Below are 8,013 nucleotides of genomic sequence, written 5' to 3'. Positions count from 1 at the left end.
AAAGTTAGGGGTCTGTCACATTTTTTTATGTATTCTTATTTTATGGTTATCAAGAATGCTTTACTTGTTTAGAAAAAAAAAAGTTACGTTTAGAAAAAAAAAGTTACATGGTGAAATATTATTACAATTTAAAAGTGTTTTCAATTTTTCTTTATTTTAATGTTATGTATCCAAATGATGGTAAGTGATAATATTTTTGAATCGTTATAAATGTTTTCAAAATGTATATAGAAAATATATATTAATAAATAAATAAAAATAAATGAATATAATAAAAATAAAAGAAGACGTAAGGTCGCATAGAAGAATCCTCTACCTGACAGTAACAGGCTTCTCTGCATGTCTGTTTTTCCTCTGTAATTGTTTGCTTTATGAAAAGCTTAAAAGAAGCTTTTAACTTATTATTAAAGGTCTAAAAGAAGTAATGCAATCTATAACGATAACATAATTTTTTTTGCCCGTTTAAGTGCACTTTGAAGAACCCCCTTGGAATGAATTCATTTGCTTGCTTATCTATCTCTTTCAATCTTAGAGGAGACAGGCAGGCAGGCTTATGCTAGCATCTGCTGTCATGGAAACTAGAAGAGCACCAGGGCTAGAGCGATAGGTTCAATTCAAAGAGTGTTGGGATAGCATAGGCATGAGCAACACAAATCACTCAAATTGTCCTGCTGAGAAAATAGTTTAAACCAGGTGGTCTGCACCTAAACTGGCCCACCAGCTTAACCAGTAGAAGATCAGCAAACCAACCAAGATCAGCAGGGTAATCACTGAAAACACTTCTGTCATTTTCAGATCTCTGGTTAATGTCATTTACTGTACATTCCTGGTTGGGTAAAATATCTTGTGGAAATTAGAAAATTAAAGCAAAAAAAATTAAAAAGCCATTATTTCTAGAATAAATTATTCAGGACATTCAGTTTTAGCTGTGTTTCTGAAGCTAAATGCAATTGAAGTGGTCGACCTTTGTCATTTCTTTGCACTTTAACACTCACATTTTAAATGATACTCAAATTTTAGGCTTAAAGTACAGTCCATTTCAAACAAGGGTTTTATATGATTTTCACTATACATTTCCATCTATTTTTGGAAAGCTTTTAGCACTTTATTATCCTTCCCTTGGATGTATTAAATGACAGAAATCTTCATGCTCACCACAAAATGTCTTTCTTTTTTTTCCCATGTGAAAAGACTTCCCATTTAGATTCAGATCAGGTCAAGATGAGAAGTCAACAGTTTTCCACTTTTAGACCTTGAGAAACTACTTTCTTTGGATGAAATTCTATCCATATCTTATTACTTCTAAACCAAATATATTTGTAAAAAGGCTACATATTTGGCCACACAAAGCCTGAATTAAAACAAGATTTTTCTAGTATGCCTGAACAAATGGTGCAAAATAAGCATGCAAGCCTAACATTAAACAGCTGTGAATCCAACTGTCAAAATAATTTTGATGCCACAGATTTTCAGAATGGCTTGAAACACACAAAGAAAAAAGTGTAAAAAATGCAAGTCAGGAGTCCTATGTCACAATTTAATTTTAAATCTGCAGTGTTGGATAGGAAAAATTGTTTAAAACCAGACGGATTTACTAAATTGCAGCTCAGAGTGATTCAGCACAGGTAATGCATTATGGGAAGTGTAAGCGTTTTTCCACCCAGGTCAACAAAAGATCATTTATTAACTATGATAAAATATCTATCCATCCATCCATGCAAACTTTGCTGTTTTAAGTAAAATTTCTAGGAGGCGCGTTTCTGTGAATAAGCATACATTTTTTATCGGATAGGCGTTTCGTCCACACGGATCCGGCGTTTTCGGAAGGTGAAACCGCTATTTTTTGAAACCGGGGTCCCAGAGTGGATAAATTTGAAAAAGCCGTCTTTGCGTTTCGTCTGGATGGCTAATCTTATATTTTCTGAAACGATGACGTCATCAGCCCACGTCTCCCCCTAGTCAGAAACCTCTACGTCCCGTAACAGCAACAAAAACATGAACAAACACTGAACGATTGTCTTTTTATTAACTAACATTAACACAGATTAATAAATGTATTGTTCCATGTTCGTTTGTGTACCACGCGCAAGGTTTATGAGCATAGTCCAAGTCTTCTTCTCAGTTTTTAGTGTATCTCTGTGGCAGAATAACAGCACCACATACTGGTCTGGCATGTATACTACATCATTTTGCGGTTTCGTGTGGACACGGATATTTCTTGAGACGAGGAAAAAAAAGATTGGATTGGGGTAAGGTCCGTCTCCGTGTGGACGGGTTAGTTTAGTCACAGTCACAGTCTGAAGCAACTTAATTAAAAGTATGCTTATTGCATTATTAGCGTCAAAGAACTGTTTAATACAACACCGCAATTTCATTGTTTGGACATGAAATCTATTAATAAGACCCTCAATTTGTGCACATGAAAATATGCATGATTTGATGATTTGAATCTAAACTCATCTGGCACCCAACACATGCCTGCAAAGAATTGGAAATTAAAGGTGAGGAGAGCAGGTTGTCAAGCATGACTCACTAACTAGAGTGGTAATGGTCTCAGACAACCCGAGCACAGACTATGTGCTCAAGAGAGCCCCATTTGGCTCTTGGCATTTTCCCTTGTATCATCGTCTTCCAAACATGGGCTCTCTTGTCATAATATTCCGCTCTAGTTTATGTATGAGCAACTGTGCAGCAGACAGGAGCTCAGTAAACTATGCCCACATGCACAGATGATACAAGACAGGCACATTAGTGCCTGCAGAATGCATGTTCGTTCTGTAAGTATTTATACAGCATATGCACTGATTCATACTGAACGCTTGCATCCTCCAAAAGCACTCCATGTCCTCCAGACTCCAGAGGGACTGGCCGAAACTTGAGGAGGAAAGGCTATGCTGAAGTGGACTGCAAGATTAAATGAGTTGAGGCACAAGTCCGATAGTGGTATCCTGATGGATGAAACCATTATTGACATAAACACCAGAGGGCCACAAGTGGCTGAGTGATGCGGTCACCGGGTTGATTACTGTATGTTCAATTTAACTGCAACTGTCAGAGATGGATTCCAAGCTCTGCAAATGTCCTGGATGCATACGTCTGGTCAAAAATGCCATAGAAGAGCTGAATATTTCTCATGCCCTGGTAAAAGTAGGGCTGGCTTGACAATATTGATTACCAGTTTTTAAATGTGCAGTAAGTTTCTAAGAAAACTGTTGGTTTTTTAAATCAACAAAACAAGCATGCCCCTACTTAAAAAGGATCATGTGTTGATATGTCTGCCCCCAAATTCACAAACATGCCATGTACTTACTGGTGATTGGGTACAAGTGTGTTTTGGCACTTGGTCTCATTCACTTTCAAAAGCGTTTCTCAGAAATTGCTTACTGCACCATTAATTGATTGACATTTTGAAGCACCGATATCAATTTAATGTGACATAATTTAACACCTGGGCTCAATTGGCAGTGCAGAGATTAACCAATCATCTCTTTCTTTTAACTACTAGCTATAGTATAAAATAAACATGAATGAACTTCAGAAAGCATGATAAAAAACAATACAACTTACTGAAATGTATTATGTCTCATGTATTTTGTTTTAAATACAAAAAGTGGTCAAAAAACAGTTCGTAAAAATGTGTCATGCTACATTTACCTCAGAGAAGACACTTAATACACTAACCTGTTATTGGCATCTCTTTTATTGCAAGTTTTAATAAATTTGTCATAGGACAACCACAGTTTAAATGTTGCGATTTTACCACAACTAGAAGTAGAAAAAAAAGATTAAAAAAAAAAAATCAATATTTGTACACAACTCAATCAATTTAATAAATATATCCAAACAAACTGAAATCTGATTCAAGTAGAGAAGCTTGTGAATTGAAATCTAATCAATTTGTAAATCTGTGTTAACAAAAAGGGTTAATCCATATCTGTGGAGTTAAAAAAGAGATATCAGATGTACTGCATTATCCATAAAAGGCCACCTATCAAGACAATTCACTTATATAAGCAGTGACTCAGGTGCAAAATAACCAGGAGTGTGATCCTTTTATTACTACTACTAGCTTTTTACAAAGCCTTCAGCCTTATTAGACATAAGGGAGATCAATATTCATCTGCCATGTGTGCTTTTATACTTTGAAAGCTGCAAGCTACAAAGTGATGCTTTAAATGTGTCTGTCTAATGCAGTGGTACTAGAATTCTTAAAGAGAAAATAAAACAACCCATCTGGTCTTTGAAGACAGACATCTTGGCACAATCTATTGGCAATTAAGAAAAAGCAATGTTGGATGAAAGAAAATGCTCGCAAAAGCTGATCACACACATGACCAGATACCAGAGATTAGCAATTACTTAGACCGAACTAACATGATTGAGAATCAAGTTGGAAATGACAATATCGAGATGGATGAACGGACTGGCTAGGACGCAGAAAAGGTCAAGTTATCAATCAGGGTAACGGAGTGGATGCAATTATTTATGATCATCTTGATTATCTGTTCTGGTATGTTCTCGGATGCACGTGATGGATCTGTTACCACACTTCAAAAATTGGACATGATCTGAAATAAAAACAGCTCATATTGAATCCTGACCTAAATGTCAGCGAGAAACAGGATCTGATCCTGATCGTGTCCAGATACTCCAAGTGTGTTTTGGTGCTGTATGGGTCGATAAAAAATAATGTTGTTCATGATTATAAAAATTATCTGTATTAAAACACATGTTCCTGGCTGTTAGAAATATAATCATTTAATTCATATTTAAAAATAATTTCTAACAAAAATGACCATGAAGTACAACATACCTCTTATACTTTGACTACAGTGTAAGCATATTAATTTAATACTTTGTTTTCACAAAAATCATGCATTTTTAAATCACAAGCCAAAATAGGCCTATTATATAATTTACTTTGGGTTTTACCATATGACAACTTGAACTAATCATTATATAATTTCCTGATTATGTTTTTTTTTTTGTCACATAACAACAATATGGCTTTCTACATGTTGCTTGTACCACTTTCATAAAAACAAAACATATTCAGTATTTAATTTCCAAAGCAATAATAACACAAGGTTGGCCAACCTACTCAAGGGTCATCTTGTTGAGATTTTCAGCCTTTTGACGAGACTTTTTCTTCATTGTACAACCCACACGTTTGACTTCATGCCCCACAAACACATAAAAATAGATTTTAATTCAGAAATTGAGAACTTGTTCATTGTAGGTGGATCCATTTGTCTGTATGAACAGCATTTGACTGTTTTGCTGTGTAAAGTAATAGACACGTACAAAAAATTAACGTTATGTCATTGACCCATTAACAGAAACATCACAAAAATGTTTTTAACAAAAACGTATTAAGAATTGCAAGAATGGATTCAATTAATGAAAACATACAATAATCGTTAATCAAAATATTTAGACATTCAAATCGCAATTGCAAAGTAGCTTATAAACAATAATTGCAAGCATGTATATTTAAACTGTATAAGTAGCCTATAGCTTATTCAAAGCAAATTTAAATGACTTAAAGCGCGCACTGAAAGAACTTGTTGATGGAATGTCGATTATTTCGGGTGTAAGAACAGTGTTATTTCTCGCAGGTCAGGTGGTTGTGTGTAACTGAGCGAATCGCTTCGTTGTACTCACCCAGTCCGGGCACAAATGTGTTGAGGAACAGGCAGATGACAGCTACTGGGAAAGGCATATAGGGGATGGCAGCGCGTAAAGCTCCTTTCTTCTCTCTGACTTGAACAACAACTCCGCTGGTAGAAGAAGAAACTCCTTTTTCGTTCATTTCTGTGTCTTTCTGGTCCATTTCCCGATTTTTAAACTACTTGCGAAGCTTGAAATCCTCGTTTTGGTTTGTACTGGACACTATCAGGAGCAGCTCCAGAGCTTTGTGTTGATATGAGAGCGCGCGCAGTGAACGGTAGGCGTCACTCGGTTACTACCGTGTCAGTGAGCGATAGTACAGTAGATCGTTACACAATGGATTTAAAGTCACAGTGGTGATTTAAATTGACCTATTAGTCAGGTTATAATTAGATTATCCCTATTGGTTGCAATATTACTGACATCCAGTAAACTGATGCTCAGTGTCTTCAAACGCTGTAAAACAGTAGTTAAAAGTATTTTCGTTCACACACACACACACAAAAGAAAATTCAATCAACCCATATGCATTTAAAGTTAAATTATAATATCTTTTAATTTGAACATTTTTGATACTTTATCTGCTGGTTACTTTTGAACAGAAAAATTCTTAGTCAGTTATTAGATCATTAAAAATATAAATTCGTTTAATTTTTGTCCTGTTAATTAAAGTTTTCCCTTTAGACCCTTTAGTCTCCCCGCTCCTCTGGGAAAATTCACCTGCTGTTTATCCAGAAGGCTCTTTGGTGAGCCATGGCCTGTCACTGACAGTCTTTGAAAATGCTGATGTGTTGCACCTTGACTCAAAAGGCCATCCAAAGCCAGAGCTGTCACAATGAACCAAGCTGCAAATCAAAACCATCTGGGACTGTTGTGTCAACAGCTGTGGGTCTGCAGCCGTAGCAAATAATCAGAACACTTGCCATTTCCCAGCCTGCAGACCTGCAGTCTGCATAATTATTACAGTAAGATTTTTCTTCTTTCGTCATTATTTGAGGATGCACATACTTATCATGGGAAAAGTCAGAAAATTATTAAACAATATAATGGATATTTACACCAATTTAAACATCTAGTGCCCATCGCATGGGGGTAAAAAAAAAGCATGCTATAGATTTTTTTTATTAAACTGTCCTAAATATTTAATGCTTTGAAGCACATATCAGTTTTATTTCTTTTAAAGAAGACACTAGAAAATTGTTGAAGTTTAAAAAGTGACATTAAAAAAAGTTATATAACTTTAGGTTTACTATGGAAAATGCATAAACATACTATTTTCATTTGGCACAGATAGCCATATTGGCAGCGCACCATTGACTGACTAGGTGTCCTGAGTTCGAAGACCTTTCCTCTCTCCCACTTCGCTTCCTGTCAGTTCTGATCTAAATGCCAAAAAGGGGACAATATATATTTGTTAAATAGAAAAAAGAGTGAAATATAAGTAACTATTTTCAAATGTTATCTAGCCTAAAAATATATATTTTCCAAAACATGTTTTAGTCTAAAACTGTGAGAAAATCAAAGCCAGTAAACAAGCTGTGTTCCAAATTTCAAGTTAATATCTAAATAATTAGGTTTCAGTAAGATTTTGTTTGGGTGCAGTATACAAAATGTTTTCACCAGATGGAATTTGTTTCACATTTGCTTTCAATGCTGTCATTTTTATATAGTCACAAGGAGTCACTGTACAATTTAGGACCATTTAAACTTTTCAGATTATGTCCATGGTTTTGTGTGAGTGTATGTGTGTGTGTGTTTCATCCCGATTAAGTAAAAAATGATTAAACAACAACAATTTTTTTTTTTACTCAAAAATATGATGAAAGAGCACAAGAGGATGCAGTATTAATATTATCATTGGTACACTCTAAAAAGAAACCTGCAGTAATTCCACAGAATAATCATTTGGGTTCTACAAAAACCATGAAGAGGACAGTTCTTATATGCCCTTTTCTACTATAAAGAACCTTTTATACAAAGCTTCCATGGATGCTACAGGTTCTCCATTGAAGCATGCCAATAAATTTTTTAAGAGCACTATTCCAGAACATTACTAGCAAACAAAAACTGTTACTTAAATAAATAATCATATTCTCTAGATTCCATCTCCAAATCACTCCATATATAGAATAAGCTTCTCCAAAGTGAAAGGACTTTGTTGTTACTTTTACCCTGAAGGAATTCATTTAAATGTGCCACTAAGACTCTTTTATTTGCAGTATAATTATATCAAGGTGTTTGTGATAACCCAAGCGCTGAAGTATGAAGAAGCCTGAAGGATTGTAAGGTGCATAAGCTAAAGTATAGCCTGCACTGCAGATATGTGTTCCTGCTTTATTTTCT

General features: G+C 35.1%; 1 pseudogene; it reads left to right on the top strand.

Annotated features, from left to right (window-relative positions):
• Positions 1–2,920, top strand: part of LOC113037904 (general transcription factor 3C polypeptide 2-like) — an 8,224-nt pseudogene extending 5,304 nt beyond the window's left edge.
• Positions 2,921–8,013: the final 5,093 nt, after the last annotated feature.

This window comes from Carassius auratus, chromosome 20 (assembly GCF_003368295.1).
Source record: "Carassius auratus strain Wakin chromosome 20, ASM336829v1, whole genome shotgun sequence".
Classification (NCBI taxonomy): Eukaryota; Metazoa; Chordata; class Actinopteri; order Cypriniformes; family Cyprinidae; genus Carassius; species Carassius auratus.
Note: the sequence above shows the minus strand (reverse complement) of the source record. Positions and strands in the feature narration are given on the sequence as shown.